We start from the raw sequence: 24,668 nt of genomic DNA on the forward strand, positions 1-24,668 counted from the left end.
CTTACAATACACAATACAATAATTTTAGATGGTGAAACCATGGTACATAATTTTATGGTATTTACATGGTACTCCAAGACTGTTTCACAGATAAGGCTTAAACTAGTCCCAGACTAAAATGCATTGTTCAGCTGTTTTAACTGAAAGCAACTTGCATTGACATATCTTAATATGTCAGTGCCATTGTTTTATCTCAAGATACACACCAGTAATGTTCTTTTTTCCAAGACAAAAAAAAAGTTACTTAAGACCCAGTTTTACAGACAGGGATTAGTTTAATTAGGACATTTATATATAGCTTTTATAAATGTGGCTTATAAACATTACTGGTGTGCATTATGACATTTTGCATTTTAAGATATGAGTGCATTGCTTTCAGTTAAAACAGCTCAAGCATTTTCTGTGAAACCGGGGGTTAAAGAAATACTAAAATATATTAAAATGGTACTTGTCCAAAACTGTAGTTCAATGGTACATTTGGTACTTTTTGTGTTTATTGTATAATATATTATTATTATTAGCAAGTATATAAAAAAAAAACTGGTTTCATAGCGATGATAGCAAAAGTTAGTAAACGGAAATCATATCGTGGTATTTTTGTGGTAGCTAAGTTGTTTTTCTATAAGCTGTGGACCCTCTGAACTGAACTGCATTGCAGAGGGATGTTAAGTGTTTTGGCAGCGACAGGTGAACAGCTTGATGATGTCAGACAGTGGCATGCGCCTGACTGGCTGCTAAACAGAGAAATCGCATCAGTCGACATGACTAATGACTGGCTGTAGTCTGTACTAAAGATTTATGTTGAATAAGTACCTGGCTTCACAGCTCCCGGGCCACAAAATAAGCAAGACTACGCATTGCTGCGTCCACAAATTGTTCAAAGTCACCCGGGCATCGAAGCAACTTCCTGCCTGGCTCCATCCAAAAATCACAAAAATATGTAATGCCCCTTCTGCATGAACGATTTAGGAAAAATAATACACAGAGCCCCACCTTCTTTGTATGGCACACACGTAAAACACTCCGGCGCTTTGAACTAGGGATGTTTTCACAGCAGGGAGTCGATGAGGTAATGTTTGAGTTGTCTTTGCGTAGCTTTCCGAATGACTGTTTATGCTAGATGAGAAGTTCTTCCTCATAGCTGTGGAGCTTTAACTTCAATGTCACAAGTCCCTCTGTTTCTACACTCCAAACTCAGGAAGGAGAATGTCACCGTTATTGCCAGTGAAATATTTGTCTAGCTTTCACTGCTTTCACCTTTATACCTTCAGGAAACAGTGGAGGAGGTGAGGTGGACTGTACAGCACGGTATTATAGCTGGCCTCTTGAGGAACTGCCTAAATGTTGTTCATCCCTATGTCACCCATCCCTGAAAAAATAAGCAAGCAGTTGGGTGAATTCATACGGGACATGATGTGTGTAAGTACAACATATTTGGTTCTTTGTCTGTTTTGCGCAGACTAAAAAGTCATTTTTACGACTTGAAGGAGAAGAAAGAAGGAGTGCTTCATTCACTCACTCAAGGTCGTGTCAGCAAACAATGAAGCACCTTTATGCTCCAGAGTAAATATATACTCTATATATAAAAGTAATTGTGACGATTTTAAAAGGCTGGTAAAGTATGATTTCACTTTTCTAACTTTAGTTAGTGTGTAATGTTGCTGTTTGAGTTGTGTTTACTGACTCCGTTTTAACTTTAAAGGGAGAACAGTTTCTGTCATTTGAGTGAGGAAATCGCAGCAGGAGCTCTTGAAACCCCGCCCTCTGCAGAAGCTCATTTGCATTTAAAGGGCCAGACACAAAACGGTGCGTTTTTGCAAACCCTCAAAAAGTGACAACTTTGACATGCTATATAAAAATATCGGTGGGGTATTTTGTGCTAAAACTTCACACACACACTCTGGGGACATCAGAGATTTATTTAGCATCTTGTGAAAATAGCATTTTACCACCCCTTTAAGACTGATTGAGACGATCTCAAAATGTGAATTTGCATATCAAGTTGTGACAGTCACACGTTTGCGCCTTTATTTCACGTAATTGCGACTTCCACTTCTCAAAATGTGCCTTTGTATTTTACAATTGCAACTTGATCTTGTTTGCGTCTCTTTCTCACATTTTTTTTTTACTTTATTCATTGCATTTGTGACTTTATGTCTCATAATTGTGACCGTATTTGTTTGATTAATGAGTATTTCTCGCCTTTAAATCTCGCAATGTGACTTCATATCTCTGCAACTTAATCTTAATTGCATTGGTCTCACATTTGCAACTTAATGTCTTACATTTGCATCTTTGTTCCTAATTCATGGCTTTATTTCTTGCACCTATTACTTGATTTCTCCTAGATGTGACTTCATATCTCACAATGTGACTATTTCTCACATCTGCACCTTTGCCTATGACATTGCAACTTTAAATCTCAAAATGTGAATTTGTATAACTCAGAATTGTGACTTCACATTTGCAGCTTTATTTCTCATAATTGTGACATTTTTAACTTTATTTCGCAGTTACTTATTTTATTATTCACTCAGAATTGGCTTCCCTCACTGTAAAAAATATTTTCAAGATTTGTTATCACAACATATTTTCTTTTGTCAAATCAACTTTATAATAATTTATTTAGTTGAGATAACTTATTATTTTGAGTTTCTGATGGTTAAATTAATCTCCTTCATTGTATTAACTCACTTTTTCCAGTTCAATCAACTTAAAATTTTAAGGCAACCCAGGTTACTTACTTTTTTAAGTTAAACCAACAATATTTTTTACAGTGTAGTAATCACAACATTTTTTCTTTTGTCAAATCAACTTAAATAATTTATTTAGTTCAGATAACATATAATTTTGAGTTTCTGATGGTTAAATTAATCTCCTTCATTGTATTAACTCACTTTTTCCAGTTCAATGAACTTAACATTTTAAGGCAACCAGGTTACTTACTTTTTCAAGTTAAACCATCAATATTTTTTTACAGTGTAGATGTGACTTCATATCTCACAATGTGACTATTTCTCACATCTGCACCTTTGCCTACTGACATTGCAACTTTAAATCTCAAAATGTGAATTCGTATAACTTGTATTGCGACATTTCACATTTGCAGCTTTATTTCTCATAATTGTGACATTTTTAACTTTATTTCGCAGTTACTTATTTTAATATTTACTCAGAATTGGCTTCCCTGATACATCTCAAAACACAAGTTCTCAACTTTAAATGAAATAACATCTAAAGGTAATCATAACTCATATTATTGTAAATTTTATTTTAAATGGTAAGTCTGATCATTTGTGTACAATTTCATCTGTGAATCGCTCACCTGCCGGCACATTTCTCTCACAGATACAGTTATAGCTTATCTTATTTTACAGTCTATGCTCTTAACCCATTGATTCCTTGAGAGGGTTCATTTCAAACCCGGCTTGACTCAATGAGAACAGAAAACAAAGCGGGCCTTTTTCCTCAAGTGAAGCGAGGGCTGCCTTCTCCAGCATGTTTGGATTAATAAGGAGTGATTGATGAAGACAGGAGAGGAAACGTTTGATTCCTGCTCTGCTCCCGTTCCTGTGAGAAAAACCATGGGAAAGAGAGCTATAAATAAGGAGTGTGGGTTCATGTGCAACGACCATCCCGCTTAGGCACGTCGTGGGTGTGGGGTGTGTGTGTGAGCGAGAGTCGAAGTGTGTCAAGTGTGTGTGTGCGTTGTCAGTATGTCAATTTGGCATGAAGGACCGACTGGCGACAAGTTTTGGAAACAAGGCAAGGAAAATATTGACCAATCATGCACAGCAAATGTCAATACAAAAGTTTCAAGTGTGCACTTTCTTTGCAGAATTAGTCCATTACTCAAACGTTCACAATAATGCACTGAGTTCAGTGAGGTGACACATGTTAATAGCCTTCTATATTCTATATTATGTTATTATATACAAGTATGTATTTCTTTCTCCAGTATTTAACTTGAATCACCCAGAGACGCATCATTTGGGCTATAAGGATTGCAAGGCCACACAGGAACTAGGAAATATGTAAATATACTGTATGGTGTCCACAGTCGGTTACAAGCCATAAAAGCATGAAAAGGCTGTTGCTACAGCTTGGTCCGCTTTAAGGGAACATCACGTTTTCACAAATGTTGACTTGTCCTAAGTGTACGTCAATGTTTTTTAACTTGACTGAAGTACTTGTCTAAAAATGTGGCTTTTATTTAGACACCCTGAAGCCAAAATCAACTACAAAGATCCCAAACCAATCATGTTTTGTCATCTGAGATAACGGAATTTGAAGATAAAAACGTGACCTTTTCCATAAAGTCTAGTTGCACATATCATAAAAAGACAGAACTCAGCACATGCGAAGTTGAAGGGTCAGCACATATCATTATATTTCACTCATGTGACACAGATGGAGGTGAAACAACAAACCCGGGCCCTAATTAGCTGGCCTGTGTGTAAAGTTTAGACTTAGAAAAATAAACCCCCACCATAAAGAGTTGCGGGGTACGGCGTAGAGAGGTAGGGTGGAGGTGTGCCCACAAGCAAAGATTTCCTGAGTTCAAAGGTTGGCGATTTCATTCTAGAAATGCTTCAAAATTGACTTTTTTTTGTCACAGCTGATGTAAACAATCAAACAAGTGTTAGCGCTGAACATCTTGTTCTTGACAGCTGTGTTAACAAATTAGCATAACAAACTACAGCTGGATAAACTTGTTCTGAAGCTGTTTTAAATGTAATGTTGTATATGTGATGTGCGCAAATTATAAAATTGATTGCATGTGTCCGAGCGGCTTAATGATGTACAATACATTCAATATACAATTCATGCATTCCCTGGGAATTGAACCCATGCCCTTGCTTTACGGTCTACAAAATAAACCTGATTTAGCCTACATTATTAATTGTAATGCACATTCCTGGTTTCTAATTCTGCAAAATTCATTTCTGGTGCACAAATATTTCTTTAAAAAGTTCTTTTTTGAAATGAAATCTAAATGCAGTAGTTTGTTTCGCAAAATGCTGGGTTGTTTTAACCCAACTTTGGGTCAAATATGGACAAACCCAAACATTGGGTTAAAAATATAATAAAAAAAATGGCTGGGTTTGTGCATATTTGACCCAAAGTTGGGTTAAAACAACCCAGCATTTTTCCTTTTCAAAGGATGTTATGAATGCCTTTTCAAACCCTCATATACAAGCACTTGTATTATTTTTGATAGTAAGAAACAGTTTTCAGTCACAATCTTATCCATTCCCAATTGATCAAATCAGATCCAAAAATTATTTCTGTTGAATGTCCTGTTCCATTTGAAAATACAGTCAAATGTATGAGTTTGGGGTCGATAAGATTTTATTTTGATAAATTCCTTAAAACAAAGGCTGCATTTATTTGATCAAATACAGTAAAAATACACAGTAAAAAAACAGTAATTTTGTGAATTATTACTACAATATTACTGCTCAAGAAAACATTATTATTATTTATTTGTATAAAATATTTAGCTCATTTTATTTAGCTCATTAGATATTTAGCTTTGATGAATAGAAAGTTCAAAAGAACAGCATTTATTTGAAATTGATTTTTTTTTTTGTAACATTATAAGTGTCTTTTCCGTCACTTGCTTAAAGGAGAAGTTCACTTTTAAAAAACTTTTGCTGATAATTTATTCAAATGTCATCCAAGATGTCCACGTCTTTCTTTCTTCAGTCGAAAAGAAATTAAGGTTTTTGATGAAAACATTCCAGGATTTTTCTCCATATAATGGACTTCAATGGGAACCAAACGGTTCAAGGTCCAAATGAGAGTTTCAGTGCAGCTTCAAAGGGCTTTAAATGACACCAGACGATGAATAAGGGTCTTATCTAGGACCCTTCGAGTCATGACTTGAAAAAATATTTGCTCATTTTGATGAACGAGTTTGAACAGGAGAGTCACGAATGCTCATTGCAGAAGAGAGCAAGGCGAGCATTTGTGCTTATAAAACTTAAACTTTTTTAATTATTTTTTAAATGACCGATCGTTTTTGCTTGATAAGACCCTTATTCATCGTCTGCTGTTGTTTAAAGCCCTTTGAAGCTGCACTGAAACTCTCATTTGGACCTCTAACCATTTGGTACCCATTGAAGTCCTTTATATGGAGAAAATCCTGATCAAAAACCTGATCAAAAAATTGATAAATTGAAGAAAGAAAGACATGGGCATCTTGGACGACATGGGGGTGATTAAATTAAAAGTGAACTACTCCTTTAATAAAAGCATTGGTTTATTTAAAGAAAAAATCGGACTGACCCCAAAATTTTTATTGTTAGAACCCCCCAAAAAACAACAAAAAAATACTTCATGTTGATTTTGCCTATTATTTGGGTATCTTTGCACACTATTGTGGTCAAATGAAATGCATCACTGTTACATTTAATATCATTCAATTTCCCTTTTTTTCTTTCCCAGAGCCAAGATCTATTTCACCTTGGGTATGGATTGCTAACCCATAAACATTTACAGTACAATAATTATTTTGGTAATCTCTTATCTAAAGGAGCATTCAATGTACATTTTAGCAGGTGCTTTGTATTGCTATTGGTTGAGCAAGAGCATAGCTTTGTTCTTAGTCATGTAGGATTGACGCGAACAGCATTAATGGCTATCTTGAATGTTTCGCACTAAAAAGGAAACTTGGAGAGGTCGAGAAACGCCAAGAATCTACATTCCCTTTCGAACCGTTGGCATGAGGTGAAGAAAGGTTAGCACTGACCCTAATACTTATTTAATTGGTTGACTTCAAATTAAATTTGCATTAGTTTAAAGCTCTCAAAACAATCGCCCCAGGGCATCATAAACAGCAAAACACTGGCAAACAAGTCCAAACGCTCTCTCACAAGTCAAATCTCGGAACTCGGCATGCTGTGTGAGGTTGGCCAAAGTTATGGTGAGGATGTTTGGCAGGGGCAGTATTGACACTACAGCTACTCACAACATGCCTTGTTGAATCTTGGAGTGCAGTGTGTTTCAGTTGACTGCAAAGGTCATTTAGGTCCACCCAGTTTCCCAAGTGAGTATATAAGGGTATCACTCAGCTATGTGGCACTCGGGCTGTATTATTATTTTTAGAGGTGGTATAAATGTGAAATTTGGCCCTTTACCCACCCACACTAGATCAGAACTATATTACAGATAAATGTGGCCCAAGATCTGATTGTCACATTGAATCTGACATTTTCAATTCTGATCTTTGACACCTTAGTCAGATATATCCAATACGTAAAGATTTATATGTCAAATAATAAATGCTGTTCTGCTGTTCCAAATTCTGAAAAAAAAGTTCAGACAAAGATACGAAGCAGCACACAACCGTTTAGAAATGTTTCTTGAAATGTTTCAACAATGATAGAAATGTTTCTTGAGCAGAAAATCTGCATATTAGAATGATTTCTGAAGGATCATGTGACACTGAAGAGTGGAGAAATGATGCTGAAAATGACATATAATTTACATTTAAAAATGTATTCACATAGAAAACAGTTCTTTTGAATGCTAATATTTCACAATATTCCTGTTTTTACTGTATTTTTGATCAAATAAATGCAGCATTATAGAGTACCGAAGTTATGATGTCACTTTGTAGGCCAAAACGCGGAAGTGAGTTAGCATTTTAGCACTTCCGCTTCCCTCGCTGGGTTTTTGCTAAATCGCCTGAAATAAGGTCTGTGGTGAACAAACCCTCTAAATATTTTCACGTTTTGATCTATGACTTAAAACACATCAGTTATAACCCGCTTGTGTTTTTTTAAAACTTTATTGTGTATTTTTTAAACTTTATATAGGCTTCAAAATGTATACATTTTGGATTAACTTAAGATAAAGATTATTTTGATAGACAAAACGTGTAAACGTGTAACGTCACAACTCTTTGTTAAACACAGATCTTATTTTTTGCGATTTTCCAAAAGTCGATGACTATGGGGAAAATGCATAGCTTTTCAAACGAGGGAACCCCTGCGACTTTCACACCCACCTTGTTTGGTCCGGACTTTCTGACTTTTCAGTTTGGTCCGAATCAAAATTTTAGGTGTGAAACCTCCTCCGGATCACGGTCCGGACCAAACAGATGAAATTTGGTCCGATGAAAAGAGGTAGTCTCGGTCCGGATCAAACTGAGCAAAGATTGGGTTCGTTTATAGCGTGAAAACATTTCTGTGGTTCGGACTTCCAAACCTTTTACAGGAAGTTCTGGTGGTTTCCAAAAAGCAGAAAAAACAGAAGGTGGCACGAGAAATGGGCCGTTTTGCACATGGGGAGATGAGGAGACGAGGCTTTTAATTGAAGTATGGTCTGATGACATAATGAGAAATCAACTACAGTCTTCTCCTTTCCTGCCGGCGACGATAAAATGTTCGCACGATGAGGACGTTCATTTGGCGAATTTGGCGTATAGTTGGTGCTGCAGGTATAATATAGAGTATACCAATAGAGAGCCTAAGTCCCGCCCCTCCGCTTCCGGCTCATTGGACCCTATTTCGGAAAAAATATGAATGGTAGTCAATGGCGAGAGACAACTTATCTTTTTATTCCGTCTGAACTGTGCCCACAATTACACATATGATGTTTGTCAATTTAAAAGATAATTCTGAAAGTCAAAAACGTCGCAGTTTGTCATAAAACAGAAGAGTAACATTTAGTTTTCTGTGAAAATCGCTCTATGAACTACATCTCCCGGGAAGCGAAACAACGAGTGAGATCCGCTGCTCGTGTGTGTGCAGTCTGGTACAAAACACTCAGGTATGACGGCGTAACGTTACGATTATAACGTAAGACTATAGAAACAATGACAGACAATAGCCTCAGTAAAGTTAGCTTCATTCATTGAGAGAAAATGCGCACCTTTGGGGTTTGTAGTCTTTGTAATTACGTATTTTCACAGTCTTATATCTCAACGGTTTTACATCAAACTGCGACTTTCTTTACTTTAAAATGTATCTTTTAAATTGACAAACATCATATGTGTAATTCAAGGCATAATTAAAACGAGACCAAAATATTTGTTGTCTCTCGCCATTGACTACCATTCAATATTTTTCTGAAATAAGGTCCCATGATGGTCGACCGGAAGGGGAGGGACTTAGGCTCTCTATGTCAAGATGCAGCCCACGATGATGACGACAGGACGTAAATATGTCACGTAAAGTTCTTTAGTGCGCTCGCATTATTGCAGTGTGAAACCAAGCCAAAACTTTCTGAAAGTATAAAATGTATCAAAACATGAACTTTGGTGCGGACTTTCGGGTGTAAAAAGGCCCTACAGACCCCCAAAAAACCTTACAGACCCCAAACGTTTAAGTGTTTATACATTCACTAAGAATACTCACTCTTAATATAGTAAAGCACAGTTGACATGTTGGTAGGGTTGTATCTTGTCTTACCATCTCATACAGAGTATGTGTGATAACACACTAAAACCTCACACGTGTTGCTATTCAGTTGCACTAAAACAAAGAAGTGGATGCATTTGTTCATAGTTTCCTGGCTCGTGGCCTGTCATGCTTAGGTGAAAAGACATGTCATAAACGCCCTTCCTAATAAAAACCAGCGCACAAACATCTGAGAGACACTAACCTGCCATTGCTGCTCGCACACCCCTTAAAACCAGGGTGTTCAATCAAGGATGCATTTTGAATAGTAAACAGTGATTTTAATGTTTTCCAGTTGCACCATCCTCTCGTTTTGAGGCCATGAGCTAATTTTCGACACAATGATTAGGGCATTTCAACGCATTAAATGCTTTTCTCTCACTCGTACGCTCCGAACCTTTCCCTAAAAGCATGATGGGCTGCCAACAGCCGCTCCAACACCACCAATTACTTCGACATCTCGCTGCGAAATTGTATATCACACAATTACTCTACAGAGAATCAATTAACGGACTTTGGTGCTGAAAGCCGAGATGCTGAAAACCTCAGCAATGTGACTCGACAGCACTGGCGGGAACGCGTTTGCATGCGTCGCTTAGCTTGGACTAAACGGTGGCACGGCCACGCGTGTTTTGCTTGGCAGCGGCTGCGGGCCCTGTACACAACACACAGCGCTGACCTCATATCTTTCATGTATTTGGTAACACAATAACAACTCGGCAAACGCTGCACAGGGTTTAAGGGGCTCAGAGAGACCGCCAGATCTGACGCGTTGCCCGAAGCTGTGCAACACTCACTCAGCGCTAATTGCGAAGCATAACAGGCCTATTTGTGAAGGCGCATGTAATGCACGAGGTGTAAGTTAAGTGCTGTTGAGAGGCGCGTGGCTAATGAAACGCTCAACAATTTATCAGCCTCTATAAATCATTCAACTCACTACCGCAATATGGCTTAGCCTAATAACGCCTCGATTTGATTATCTTATCGAATGAGCCTATGATTTATTAGATAAGCCCCGTCTACATTTGCCATAGAAACCATGCTAAAACACAGTAGACTTATTATACAAAAAAACAAACAGTGGTAACTTAGTAGGCCTATTACTCTCCTCTTACATGAAAAACTAAACAAAATGACACTCACACTCTTTGAAGAACATCTTATATTAATCTACTATGGGTTTACAGTATTAACAATAACTGTATGGTGGCATTTTTTTATATAAACTGTGGTTGGGAGAGGTTTTTTTTAACTCCTTGCTTGAGAAAAATTGACTTTGGCAACTATAGTTTCTGCCAAAAAACCACAGTTGCGGTAGTTACTACAATAAAACTGTGGTAACTCAGTATTAGTCACTAAAACAATAAATGAAACAATGACAGAAAGATCCTGAAAGTGTCTTACTCTGTTTAAAGAATATCCCATGTTCATTTATGTAGGTTTTACGGTAGTAACAGTAATTGCCGTTACTATAGTATTTTAGCAAAACAGTGGTTAGTTTTTATTGCAAGGGATATTTCACTGTAGTGCCACGTACGTGCAAAAGGCTTTTCAAATGATCATTCCTACACTGTACAAAATGTTTGTAATTTATTTTTATAGACAAATACTATAAAAATGCTACAGTAAAACCTTTGGTTAACTGTAAGATACCTTACAGCAGGGGTCACCAAACTTTTTTCTCTGGGGGCCACATTATCGTTCCTGACTGTGATGGGGGGCCGGGGCTATATAAAATAGAATTGTGTGACCAAGACCAAACTGACCACCAGCAGGCCTCATAGTAGAGATTACTAGCCTGGCACAGCCATATTTGTTTATCATTAATAGTTGTTTGCAAAAGTAGTAATCGAGTCTTCACACTTTGTTTTAATTTGAAATACCACAGATTTTCCATTTATTTATTTTCGAATACAAATAACATCAAACCTGTCAAGGTAAGAAACATCTGCCTAGTTGAGGTGAGTGGCACTGGTAAGGATGAATGAAAAATTATAAATTATAGGTAGGCCTGTTACTATTTATAATAATTGTGTACAGCACTTAATAAAGGTCAAATAAATAGGCCTATAAAATAAATAAATAAACATTGAAATTATAACAACAACATGAGTAATAGAACTAGTCAGCTCTTATGCCTATCCAGGTGAGCATGCTCAATAAACATCAAAATACCAAATGCAGACATGTTATTATTTTCCAAAAAGCAATTTAAAAAAATAGGCCATGACGACTTTTGGGATTGCCGGTTCAAGTAGTGGGGGGCAGAGGGGTTGGGGGGCCAGTCAAAGGGGTGTGGCGGGCCTGATTCGGCCCGCGGGCCTTAGTTTGGTGACCCATGCCTTACAGTGAACAATTATAAATTGTTTAGCATGGCATTATATGTCATTTTACTGTCAAATTTATGGTTTATGGAAGTTAAAACTATTAATTGCCATATCAGTTATGGTGAAAAACAGTAAAAGCACATTCCCAGTCCTTGTGACATCACACATAATTATATTTTGTATAATCTGGTTTCTTCTTAGATTATCAGTAATGTTACATTCCATTATTTTATTAGTGTCATGTGCGTTGATGGTGTTTTGTCTGTGTTTATGACCATGTGCACCATCTAGATGTGAGAAAAGGACATTTTTTATGAACAGACCATTGTCTGATGAGCTTTCTATTGTATCACTTAATGAAATATACAGTTTTATGTTGGAAAATGTACAAGCACCCTGTAATTCTGGAAAAAATGTCACAGAATTTTTTATGGTGAATTTCTGTCCACATAAGCTGCCCTTTTTAGTGTGTATTACAATCATTTAAAAAAAAAAATTCAGTGCCTTACTATGTGATCTCAATATTGTTTCAACACTAGAAAAAAAATCTGGAGTAGGATTTACATTGAAACCATTTTCACTCTAAAATTGCAAGTAAAGTTTTAAAACTACCAATAAATAAATATGAATGGCAAGTAACACATTATCTTAGGTGTGAAATTTTAAAATAGACTGAAATAGTTTTTTGGTTACACTTTATTTCGATGGTCCACTTTAGACACTACAAACTACTTTTGCAACTAAATGTCGTCGAGTTAGAAAACTAGTAGACTGGTAGGTTAGGGTTAAAGGATTAGTTCACTTTAAAAAAAAAAACATTTGCTCATAATTTACTCACCCCCATGTCATTCAAGATGTCCATGTCTTTCTTTCTTTCTTCTGTCGAAAATAAATTAAGGTTTTTGATGAAAACATTCCAGGAAATTTTCTCCATATAATTGACTTCAATGGGAACCAAACGGTTCAAGATCCAAAAGACAGTTTCAGTGCAAACTGCACACTTTTCAAATGGCTTTAAACAATTTCAGGCGATGAATAAGGGTCTTATCAAGTGAAACAATCAGTCATTTAAAAAAAATAAGAGATATTAAGCAGACAGTCTACTAATATTTTAATGAGAGATAGTTGGCATGTAGTTGCAAAGTTATTCAGTAGTGTCTAAAGTGGAAATAAAGTGTTACCATATTTTCTTGTAACACGTTCTCCAATAATCTACAAATTTGAGGGGGAAAAAAAACTACAGTGCAGGTTATGAATAAACAATTAAAGAATCCCAATGCCCGTCACTCTCAGCCTTTTTAAAGGCATACATTTGCACGCATCTGTTTACAGTTTGTAGACATGCTCTGGTTTGGCTGTGGGCATCTGAGTTGCACTCTGCTCCTGTAGCGCCGTAGGAGGCCGACGCTACTCAGTGGCTCCTTGTTTAGTTGCTATTTTATTACTGCTGCCTGTTTTTCATTGAGTGTCCCATCTGACTCTTTACAGTGGCAGCAAACAGCTCCCAAATGCAACACTAACGGTACGCCAACGTGGGACAATGCCGTTCCAGAGGAGAAGACATCAAGCAGGCCAGTTTAGGGGCTATAACGGGAGGGCTTGAGCTACTCGATACCCCCCCTTTAAGTACCAGATCCCCATTTCATACCCTGAATGGTAATTTAAACTCCCAAACAAGAGTGCAGCCCCTCTAAATAGGCTGCTAACAATATGGAGAGTTATTTAATAGCTCAGTTAAACCTTCAGGCAACTTGCTGTTCCTTCTTTTCTCACGTGGTTGCATAACAAATGCCCATATTTTTGTTCTACCGACTTCTGAAATGCTTACCCAAGCCCTATAAACCGCAAGGAGACTTCTTTCTCCTCTAATAGCACTTCTGATAATAAAACGCCACACTTGAGTAAACGACGCATTGGTATAGTAAAGTTCAACTAGCGAGTGATGTCAGACAGGGTTCGGGGGTTGGGGGGGGGGGGGGGCTTATAAATGAACTGAATTGGCTCCTCAGTAGAGAATGACAGAGAGATATCTTACTGTCCGGCCATCCAGAAGTAGAAATCGAGTGTAAACGCTGAGCTGCCCAGAACAGAGAGAGCCTTTTCAAGGGCAGCGGCAATAAATTGTGGTTTTTGACGTTTTGTTTTCTTTGCTCCGTTTGTTCAAAAATTATGATGGGGAACCGTCTCCAGAAAACTAAAAAGAGTCTTTCTGAAGATGTTTGCTTACCAGGGAGAATCTCTGCCAACTATTGGGCGCAGCTCAAACCAACCAAACTCTACTAACTAGATTTTCTGAAGTAAATGCAAGTGGTGTTTTACCTCTTCACCACGATGATTGCCAGGGCGTTGCTGTGCAGTTTGTGTTCTGAGGAGGTATTTAAAGGGGTGGTTTACTGCTTTTTTTCTTTGCATGATTGTGGTTATGGGGTGCAATATAACATGGATTTGTGGTTTTTCTTTTTTAAAAAGTCTTATTTTTCATAAATTTCACCTTTACTGTAAGTCGCTTCCTCTGTCATTTGAACGACCGGTTGACTTCCTGAGTCTATGAAACCACCCCCTCAGAAACAGGCAGTGGGCTCAGATTGGTTAGTTTGGGGCAGTGTGATGTGATTGGCTAAACTGTGTAGTGCATGTTGTCTGGATACTTCACGCCCATTACCTTTACAGGCGAAAGTTTCTTGTTGAATCTGGCATTGAATTCGTGGAGATTCTAGAAGCCGCTCTCGTAAAATGCGTTGCACAGAGAGCTAAATTACGATTGTAATTTTCAGGAACATAATCAAACATAAATTTTATCCATTTTTGACAAACTACAACGTCCGTGGGAATCCCGAACAAGACCTGACAGCTGGGTGAACATAACACACTTTCGAATGAGCATCTAAGCATCTACTTACATATGCCATAGCTTGTTTCTGCTTCTTTTTTGCCTGTGTTTTGACAGATTCTGTACTCTTTCAGAAGACGTGTCATAGCGCCCCCTACCGTATAACGGTGAAGCTGGAAATTTTCGTCAGTGTGGGGAAGCGCTGTCTCATAAATGACAGAAAATTCTGGCAATGGCGGGGAAGTGTTGTCTTATAAATTATGAAAAATTCCAGCAAAGGTGTGGAAGTGTTGTCTCATAAATGACGAAAAATGGTGGGGAAGCGCTGTTTTATAAATGACGGAAAATTCCGGCAATGGCGGGGAAGTATTGTCTTATAAATTATGAAAAATTCCAGCAAAGGTGTGGAAGTGTTGTCTCATAAATGACGAAAAATGGTGGGGAAGCGCTGTTTTATAAATGACAGAAAATTCTGGCAATGGCGGGGAAGTATTGTCTTATAAATTATGAAAAATTCCAGCAAAGGTGTGGAAGTGTTGTCTCATAAATGACGAAAAATGGTGGGGAAGCGCTGTTTTATAAATGACGGAAAATTCCGGCAATGGTGGGGAAGTGTTGTCTCATAAATTACGGAAAATGGTGGGGAAGCATTGCTTCATAAATTACGGAAAATTACAGCAATGGCGGGGAAGCGTTGTCTCATTAATGACAGAAAATTCCGGCAATGGCGGGGAAGTGTTGTCTCATAAATTATGAAAAATTCCAGCAAAGGTGTGGAAGTGTTGTCTCATAAATGACGAAAAATGGTGGGGAAGCGCTGTTTTATAAATGACGGAAAATTCCGGCAATGGTGGGGAAGTGTTGTCTCATAAATTACGGAAAATGGTGGGGAAGCATTGCTTCATAAATTACGGAAAATTACAGCAATGGTGGGGAAGCGTTGTCTCATTAATGACAGAAAATTCCGGCAATGGCGGGGAAGTGTTGTCTCATAAATTATGAAAAATTCCAGCAAAGGTGTGGAAGTGTTGTCTCATAAATGACGAAAAATGGTGGGGAAGCACTGTTTTATAAATGACGGAAAATTCCGGCAATGGCGGGGAAGTATTGTCTCATAAATTATGAAAAATTCCAGCAAAGGTGTGGAAGTGTTGTCTCATAAATGACGAAAAATGGTGGGGAAGCACTGTTTTATAAATGACGGAAAATTCCGGCAATGGTGGGGAAGCATTGCTTCATAAATTACTGAAAATTCCAGCAATGGCAGGGAAGTGTTGTCTCATAAATTACAGAAAATTCGAGCAATGCTGTTGAAGCGCTGTCTCATAAATTATGGAAAATTCCAGCAAAGGTGTGGAAGTGTTGTCTCATAAATACGAAAAATGGCGGGGAAGTGCTGTCTCAAAAACGCCGAAAAATTCCGGCAATGGCGGGGAAGTGTTGTCTCATAAATGACGAAAAATGGTGGGGAAGCGCTGTTTTATAAATGACGGAAAATTCCGGCAATGGTGGTCAAGCGCTTTCTCTCTGCTAGGTCTCACTATGTTCTTCACTAATATACGGTTATGCCATGTGAGGGAACCAGTCTCTAGTATTTTCTTAATGTAATTTTTTCTCGCCCTTCTTCACGATTAGGTTGATTCCAAGGTCACCACTGTTATAAAGTTTCCGGTCAGAAGCGTACAGAGGTGCATGACCCTCCCTGGAGCCTGAAACGCTTGGTGTTTGCAACATGGTGCCCTGCAAAGCGAAAAGGAAGGAGCAAGGTCATCAAAATAACTCGAAACTCCTCTGCTTGAATTTATTGGCCCGAGGTAAGCGCTCTCAGCCTCCGCTGAGTCATTAAATGTAGAGCTGATAAGTTAAAATGAGTAGAGGGACGATGACATCATGACAGGGCTAAATGGTGTTTTATAGTGTTTCGTTTTCGCTTTGGCGAGAAGCGTCGAGTTCGGACGGAGGCTGCATGAGGGCTTGGGTGTGAAGGCTGATTGTGGGGAGATTTGTTTGTGTTGAGTTGTCTAAATGCAGTGCAGTTTTTCATGTGCTTTTGCTTTCACAAAATCCTAGAGATATAAGATTGCTTGTCATACGCATAAACAAACAAAAGCATCAAATGTCAATCATTCACTTCATAGAGGAGCCATCACAACTCATCAAGTTAAAGGGGAAGTGTGTAAAAGTATGAATATTCCCTATGTCTTCCATTTTTGGTGGAGTCTATGAATACATTGGCGTCGTATTCCTTAAGGTAGACGTGGATCAGCTGAGAGCGAGCTTGCTTGACTAACGTGACCAGCCAGAAATGAAAGCTTTAGCATAATATCTGCCAGGAAGACTTAATTGTTACGTCACTTATTACCATCTCATCTACCCAATTGTGTTCTAATACTTGTGTTATAAAAGAGCTACTTACACATGTCTGAGTTTGCAGATGCTGATGCTTCCATTCCCCTCCATCCTCCACCACCACCACCACCACCAGGATGGTCCCTTCCCATACCTCACAGGGGGTCGGCTGCACCCCTGCCTTGGTCTTCAGGCAGGAAATGCAGAGTCCGGACCATCGGTTTGCGAGCTAAGGACGGGGCCTATACACAAAAGAACTTTATATCATAATATTGCTTGCTGGGCTGTTAATAAATGGTCAATTGTTACAGTATTATTCTCCAGAGTCTTTCTGGTAGAACTGATGCTACACTTGATTTATACAGATTTTTAGGGTAAACAACCTATGAATGTCTCTTTTGGAGCTGAAAATGCAAGCATTTTCTGAATCATTTCTGTATTTCTATTCAGTAATTCTGAACAAAACAATGAGTGCTCACCAATGCAAGACATGTCACCAATGCTAGGGTTGTACGGGGCATTGCATATGGTGTTGCTCATGGTTTCTTGGGTGTTCTGGGTAAATTTTCCACATCTTTTATTTCCTACAATGCACAAATCATGAATCTGATCGCTTAGAAATGAAATAGCACAACTGTCATTCATGGCTGTATAGCACAAATGGTGCAGAATGAGTTATGTGACAACGTTGGGGATTTGAATGAACCCTTAACCTTGTGACAAGACAAATAATATTGCTTAAATATACTACATTGCCTTTTAATCGTTTAGGAGGCCACGAAATTAACCAGACTTGTTTCTTTGTTGTAATCTGTTGTTTATTTTCCTTTTCCAAATGCTGAGTGCATTGCCATTTAACAGAAATTCACATCAGCTGCCGTCTTGACAAGTTGTTTATCTCTCGAAAAATGCAAAGTCTTGAGTTAATTACGCAATCTTTTGCAAGAACCCTGCTTCGTTTACCTCTCATTGTCTGCTATGTTGTAAATTGTGTTTGACAGCAGAATTAGATTAAAACTCAAAGGCTTCCTCTCAGACCAGTACAAAATCATGTCTGACAGCTTGTGTTGGGTTTTAGGCCCGTATCGAGAGTGATGGCTTTCTCCATGCTGTTTATGAGACATTCCATTACTTCCTTTTCACTGTTGGCGTTTTCAGAGATGTGCAGGTGTGCCGGGCAATTTTTCAAAGTCATGCTTTAGGTTGTAGCTTGCATATTTTGTAGCATATTGGCTACACAGTATTTAATTTTTTTTTTTCATTTTACATTTTTATTCATTTAGCTGACGCTTTTATCCAAAGCGACTTACAATTGCCATATATGTCAGAGGTTGCATGCCTCTGGAGCAACTAGGGGTTAAGTGTCTTGCTCAGGGACACATTGGTGTCTCACAGTGGATTCGAACCCGGGTCTCTCACACCAAAGATATGTGTCGTATCCACTGCGCCATCACCACCCATTTCCTCTGCACCATCACCACGCCATTTCACAGTGTATACATAAAATACTGTAAATGGAAGTACAGTACCCTTACTGTAAAACATATTCACAGTAAATTACTGGCAACAATTAGCCAGTAAGTTACTGTAAATACAACTAAAATCACAGTATTGAGTTGTTTTTGATTTTACAGTGTATACATAAAATACTGTAAATGGAAATACAGGACCCTTACTGTAAAACGTATTCACAGTAACTTACTGGCAACACTTAGCCAGTAAGTTACTGTAAATACAACTAAAATGAAAGTATTTGTTTTTGATTTTACAGTGTATACATAAAATACTGTAAATTGAAGTACAATATCCCTACTGTAAAACCTATTCACAGTAACTTACTGGCAACAATTAGCCAGTGAGTTACTGAAAATACAACTAAAATCACAGTATTTAATTGTTTTTGATTTTACAGTGTATACTGTAAATGGAAGTACAGGACCCTTACTGTAAAACCTATTCACAGTAACTTACTGGCAACAATTAGCCAGTGAGTTACTGAAAATACAACTAAAATCACAGTATTTAATTGTTTTTGATTTTACAGTGTATACTGTAAATGGAAGTACAGGACCCTTACTGTAAAACCTATTCACAGTAACTTACTGGCAACAATTAGCCAGTAAGTTACTGTAAATACAACTAAAATTACAGTATTTAATTGTTTTTGATTGCAGTGTATACATAACATACTGTACATGGAAGTACAGTACCAACAAAAACAATTAAATACTGTGATTTTAGTTGTTTTTACAATAACTTACTGGCTAATTGTTGCCAGTAAGTTACTGTGAATACGTTTCACAGGTACTGTACTTCCATTTACAGTATTTTATGTATACACTGTGAAATACTGTAAATGGAAGTACAGGACCCTTACTGTAAAACACATTCACAGTAACTTACTGGCTAATTGTTGCCAGTAAGTTACTATACATTTTATGGTACATTTTTTTTTACAGTGATGATAAGTGGAACATAGCAGGTTGTCTAAATTACTAAACCCAAACTGAATACCAAGAGCTGAAAGTCATTTCTTACTTTACTGGCAGTCCCAATACAGCGTTTCTAAACTGAGCTATATAAATGACTCTAAGGGACAAGTGAAAACCAGAGCAAACTGTTTCAACTCCACATTCCTCTGTTCTTTGCAGGACGTCAGTCGCAAGATCTGCAGTGCATTACAGGAAAACATACGGAGTGTGTCATCTTTATCATCATCTTCATCCTCTACGTTCACAAATGAACAAAGAAATGTTCTTGCTTTTCATTTCCACCATCTATATCTGCACAAGCACTAGCTGAAACACTCCCTTGATTTTAAAGCAAGCAAGGAAGGAAGGAAACTCAGATTTTATGGTTTGCTTTGGGTGGGGGGCAGGTGGACGTATAGCCGCTCTTTCAACCTATAAGCCACGACGGGACGTTGTAAGTAAGTGATTTGAACGCCGTGTTTGTTTATAGAATTTGATCTAAGTTCATAATTAGCTTAAACCTGATTAGGCAAGAGCTAAAGAGAGGACAGCTGGAACTGCTTTTTGGAGAGAGAAGGAAAAAATGAAAAACTCAAGGTTTTTTCTTTCTCTTTGCAGACAGAGAAAGCCAATGTTTCTAATTCCTCGACTGATGGAACTCAGTTGGAAGGAAACTTTTTTTTGGAACTAGGTAAAGAAAGACACACACACACACACACACACACACAAAAAATTAAACCATTTCTCATCTTTTCTGTGGAACACAAATGAGACATTTTTAAGAATGTTCACGCTGTTCTTTTCAACACAATAAAAAATTTAAAGCTATGACTTCTCAAGCGCCAGAAAGGACAAAAAAGCATCATAAAATAGTCCATACTCTTAGAAGAAAGGGTTCTATATAGAACCTTAAAATGTTCTATCAGCGCTATGTATTTGGAACCCCTAAAAGGTTCTATAAACTCTAAAAAAGGGTTCCTCTGGGTTCTATATAGATCACTGGGGTTCCATACTTCGCATATAGAACCTTTCACCAAAAAAAAAAAAGGTTCTATATAGAACCATTTTGGAGTTCAATATATGAAGCGGGGGATGGAACCATTTCTGGTTCTAAATAGAACCATTTCTTCTAAGAGTGATATATGACTCAAGACAAGTCAAAAGTCGGGATACACTTGGTGCATAACGTTTGCTCACATTGACGTAAATCCTGACACACTTTAATGATGCAATTAAAGGAAAAAATGGGTAAAATAATACATTTTTAATTAGACTGAAATATTTTGATCAAAACTTTCGACTATTTAGTATGAGATTTACTAGTACATAAAATTAACATGAAATATATAAGCTAAAATTAAAATGAAAACTATTATAAAAGCTAATTCAAATGATTAATACAACTAAAATAACACTGGCTGTTAATTAAAAATGTACTCAATCTGAATTTCAATCCGTATTGGGTTGGAGAAAAAAATGGCTGAACAAGACATTTTGCATTTAGTGAATAACCAACTTAAAATAGTTGAAACGAAGTTTGAATTAAAAGACGTTGTTGTTATGAATTTCAGTACTGAACATTTCCCTTGATTCTATTATTTTGGATGGAAAAATGTTCCTTCAGAGATTGTTATAAACCTGGCCGTAGTTCAGAAGTTACATGTTTCCTGAGCTAATAAAATCCTGTACACCTTGATAGCTGGTAGTCAAAAGTCTAGCTGGATTAGACCGATTAAGTGTTTGAAAAAGAGTTTGTTGAGTTGAGGCAAAAATGGACACTTGTCGGATTGTAAAAGGAGAGAGTGAGACAGAAAGGCTTGTGGGGGTTATGGCGAGTTCATGGCACTGATCTCTGGTCAGTGTTGTGTATTTCAGGTGTTCTCAGTCAGCACCACGGCTCTGTTCTCCTTTTACTACTTAGCGGTCAATGGGCATGTGAAAGGGCTCCTTTCTTTCAGCCTGCTACTCCATCAACTCCCTGCTTACTGCCACTCTCTCTCTCTTTCTCTCAGCCCTGCTACACTGCAAGGATTCATATAGTCACTGAAACCAAGCCAACCAAACAAAGACATCAATTATGCTGCTTTGACACTCCAGGTTTTACTTCAACACGCACATTCGCACACATTTCTTTCATATTCCTCCATATTTCTCTCCTTCCTTCCTTTACACCTCTTAGGCATTCAGAATGGGCTGGCAAGCTTCAAAAGAGACTAAAGCACCATTAAATGACTATAGCAATCAAGTGTGTACACTGATGGCATTGTTTATTTGCAAGCTGTTTGCATTGTTATTCCAATACTTGCAGTTACTATATACTACTAATACTTGCTTATTTTAATATTTAAAATGTAATTTATTCCTGTGATGCAAAGCTATTTTCAGCATCATTTTACTCCAGTCTTCAGTGTCACATGATCCTTCAGAAATAATTCTAATATGGTGATTTGATGCTTAAAGGGATAGTTTCACTTTGAAATTAATGTTTTAGCTTACCTCAAGGGCATCCAAGATGTAGGTGTCTTTGTTTCCACAGTAGTTTCAATTTTGATATTTTTAGGTCAAACCGTTCTTGTCTGTCAGTCATATAATGCAGGTCTATGGTCACCACCTCAAAGAGCATGCACAGAGAAGTCCAAATTAAACATGATTTAATGACTCGTAAATGTAAGTACACATTGATGGCCTAAGACACGAAACGAGCGGTTTGTGTGAGAAAACGAACAGTATTTATATTGTTTTTACCACTAAATCATATCAAAAATGTATTTCAAAGTGAACTATCCCTTTAAGTTTATCAAGCGATGAGAATAATTTTTGTGCGCAAGAAAACAAAAATAACGACTTTATTCAACTATTCATTTCCTTCTCTGTGGGCCGTGAGATTTCACGTAGTGAAACTGCGCAGTGCTTCTGTGCTGTACATCACATGTAAGCTCCCTATTGGATGACGCTGGTCATGCATGTTGCGTACAACACAGAAGCGTTGCGCAGTTTCACTACGTTAAATCTCAAGGCCCACAGAGAAGAAAACGTGCACCATGTTGCCTTGATTTGAACTTTTCTCGGTTTCTTTTTTACACTACATGTGAAAATGTCGAACATAGCATGTCTTGAGGTGTCACGTTTAATGCATACAAGCAAAAATCAAATTTGAGAGCAACGCCAGAGGGCAAGTTTACAGCAAATAAGGACTTCAGTTTCAGTCTGAGATATCGTATGGCTTCAGAAGACTGATTTAGGAATTTAGCGCCTTTCTCAACTGATCCTCAACACTTGTCTCACCTCTCTTTTTCTTTATCGCTCTCTCTCTCAAGTTCTGGCCATACAGCATTGTTGTATGAGTCTCCATCTGGTTTCTATTGGTGAAGTTGAGAAGTCCAGGATGGAGTAATTGGCTGTTGGCCAGTGGATCTCTTTGTGGGAGACTGCGGACGGAGATATCTGGACTCAAGGAACCTGGGAGCAAAGAAAGCGGTCAGGGTGTCACACGAGGACTGCTTCCATTCTGCCATATTGACAAAGATTGATGCTCAGCCAACAATCCAAACGACATATTAAACATAACATCGAACATATATACACATACAAATTAGTGATGGTGAAAAGTGCAGTTTGGTGAGATTGTGTTCTGTGGTTCTGTGCATTTTTTGTGGTTTTATACTAAAGGAAGACTGACAGATCATGAGAGTTTAAAGTCATAATGAAATTAATCCACACACATGTTATAGACTCTGAATTAGCATTATGAGGGCTTCATTATCTGAAACAATGAAAATAATTCTTCAGAACTAGAATTTCTACTACCAAATTCAACACCTGTTTCCGTTTTACTCATTCTGTTACATATAATACAACCTTCTGTACTTACTCTTTTTGACAAAATTGTTGTTGGTTGGATATTCATTGCAGTTTTTCCATGAAGTAAATAATTACGGAAGACAAGGATTTGCCGGAATTTACGTTTACGAGCAGATGTCTAGCAACAAATTATGCTTGTTAAACAGGATATCTAAACTATTGCTTCTCCATAAAACTCATTGCAGATTGTAAGTAATCCTCAGGTATGTATGTGGGATGAGCACAACTATTCTACACGAACTTCTATTGGGGCTTGGCTAGAAGAGACTTTTAATTTGAAATTTAACTTCCTTGGAATGAACTTCCTGCTCGTAGAACTTTCAAGAAAATATATTTTCCCTTTTTAGGACAAACAGGGGTGCGTTTTCCGAAAGCATCGTTAGCCAAATACGGTCGCAAGTTCTGTTGTTACTAATTATAGAGTTCAATGGAAATTGCGACCAACTTGCGACCATAGTTGTCTAACGATGCTTTCGGGTAACGCACCCCAGGTCTGTAACCAACATAGACATTGGGGGGCGACAAAATGACATAAAATATTAAAATCCTGCTTACAATTTTTGTGGAAATCATGACACATTTTTTGTCAGGATTGTTTGATGAAAAGAAATTTCAAAAGAACAGCATTTATTTTAAATTTTTTTTTTAAATTTTTTGGTGACATTATAAAATGTCTTTACTGACATTTTGAAGCATCCTTACTGAATAAAAGTTTTGATTTCTTTCTTGAAACATTTTTTGTATTAACCGCAGACTCTTGAACGTAATATTAAATAATTATTTATTGCATTAATATTACATCACTCATATAAGTGTCTTATATTTATAAGAAAACGAATAGTTGAATAAAGCTGTTATTTTTGTTTGTTTTTGCGCATAAAAAGAATTCTCGTCGCTTGATAAACTTAAGGTTGAGCCACTGTAGTCACTTGGACTATTTTAACAATGTCTTTACTAACTTTTCTGGGCCTGCAAATTAAATTACCCAGAAGCCCATAGAGGAGTGATCCAGCTCTCAGATTTCATCAAAAATGTCTTAATTTGTGTTCTGAAGATGAACGAAAGTTTTACGGGGTTGGAACAACATGAGGGTGAGTAACAGAATTTTCATTTTTGGAAACTATCCCTTTAATTAACAACTATCATTTGTGCCAAAACACCATTTTGAATGCGTGTGTAAATGTTTTTCTATTGTGCATCGTGATGTCTATTAATGTAAACATAATGACATGCTTTTTAACCCCTGAGGTACAATAAATGATATCACTCACTGTCAGAAAGATCAAACTATTACTCTAAAGCCATTTGTAATCTTATGGCCCAGCTTTAAGCGTCCACACTACCCTCTGATTCATTCTTCTTGCATCTCCTCCAGGAATACACGACTGTTGTTTGTTTGCTCGGATCAGAGCGTCTTGGGAAT

General features: G+C 37.5%; 1 long non-coding RNA gene across 1 annotated transcript; it reads right to left on the reverse strand.

Annotated features, from left to right (window-relative positions):
• Window positions 1-391: 391 nt before the first annotated feature.
• On the reverse strand, window positions 392-23,524 carry LOC120494177 (uncharacterized). Its single transcript, XR_016169564.1, has 5 exons — window positions 23,256-23,524; window positions 22,670-22,843; window positions 16,981-17,155; window positions 3,326-3,570; window positions 392-1,369 (listed from the first exon to the last, which is right to left on the reverse strand). It is a non-coding gene; the product is annotated as an uncharacterized LOC120494177 (long non-coding RNA).
• Between the last annotated feature and the right edge of the window lie 1,144 nt (window positions 23,525-24,668).

Source organism: Pimephales promelas, chromosome 8, assembly GCF_988280905.1.
Source record: "Pimephales promelas chromosome 8, fPimPro1.hap1.1, whole genome shotgun sequence".
NCBI classification, from domain to species: Eukaryota; Metazoa; Chordata; class Actinopteri; order Cypriniformes; family Leuciscidae; genus Pimephales; species Pimephales promelas.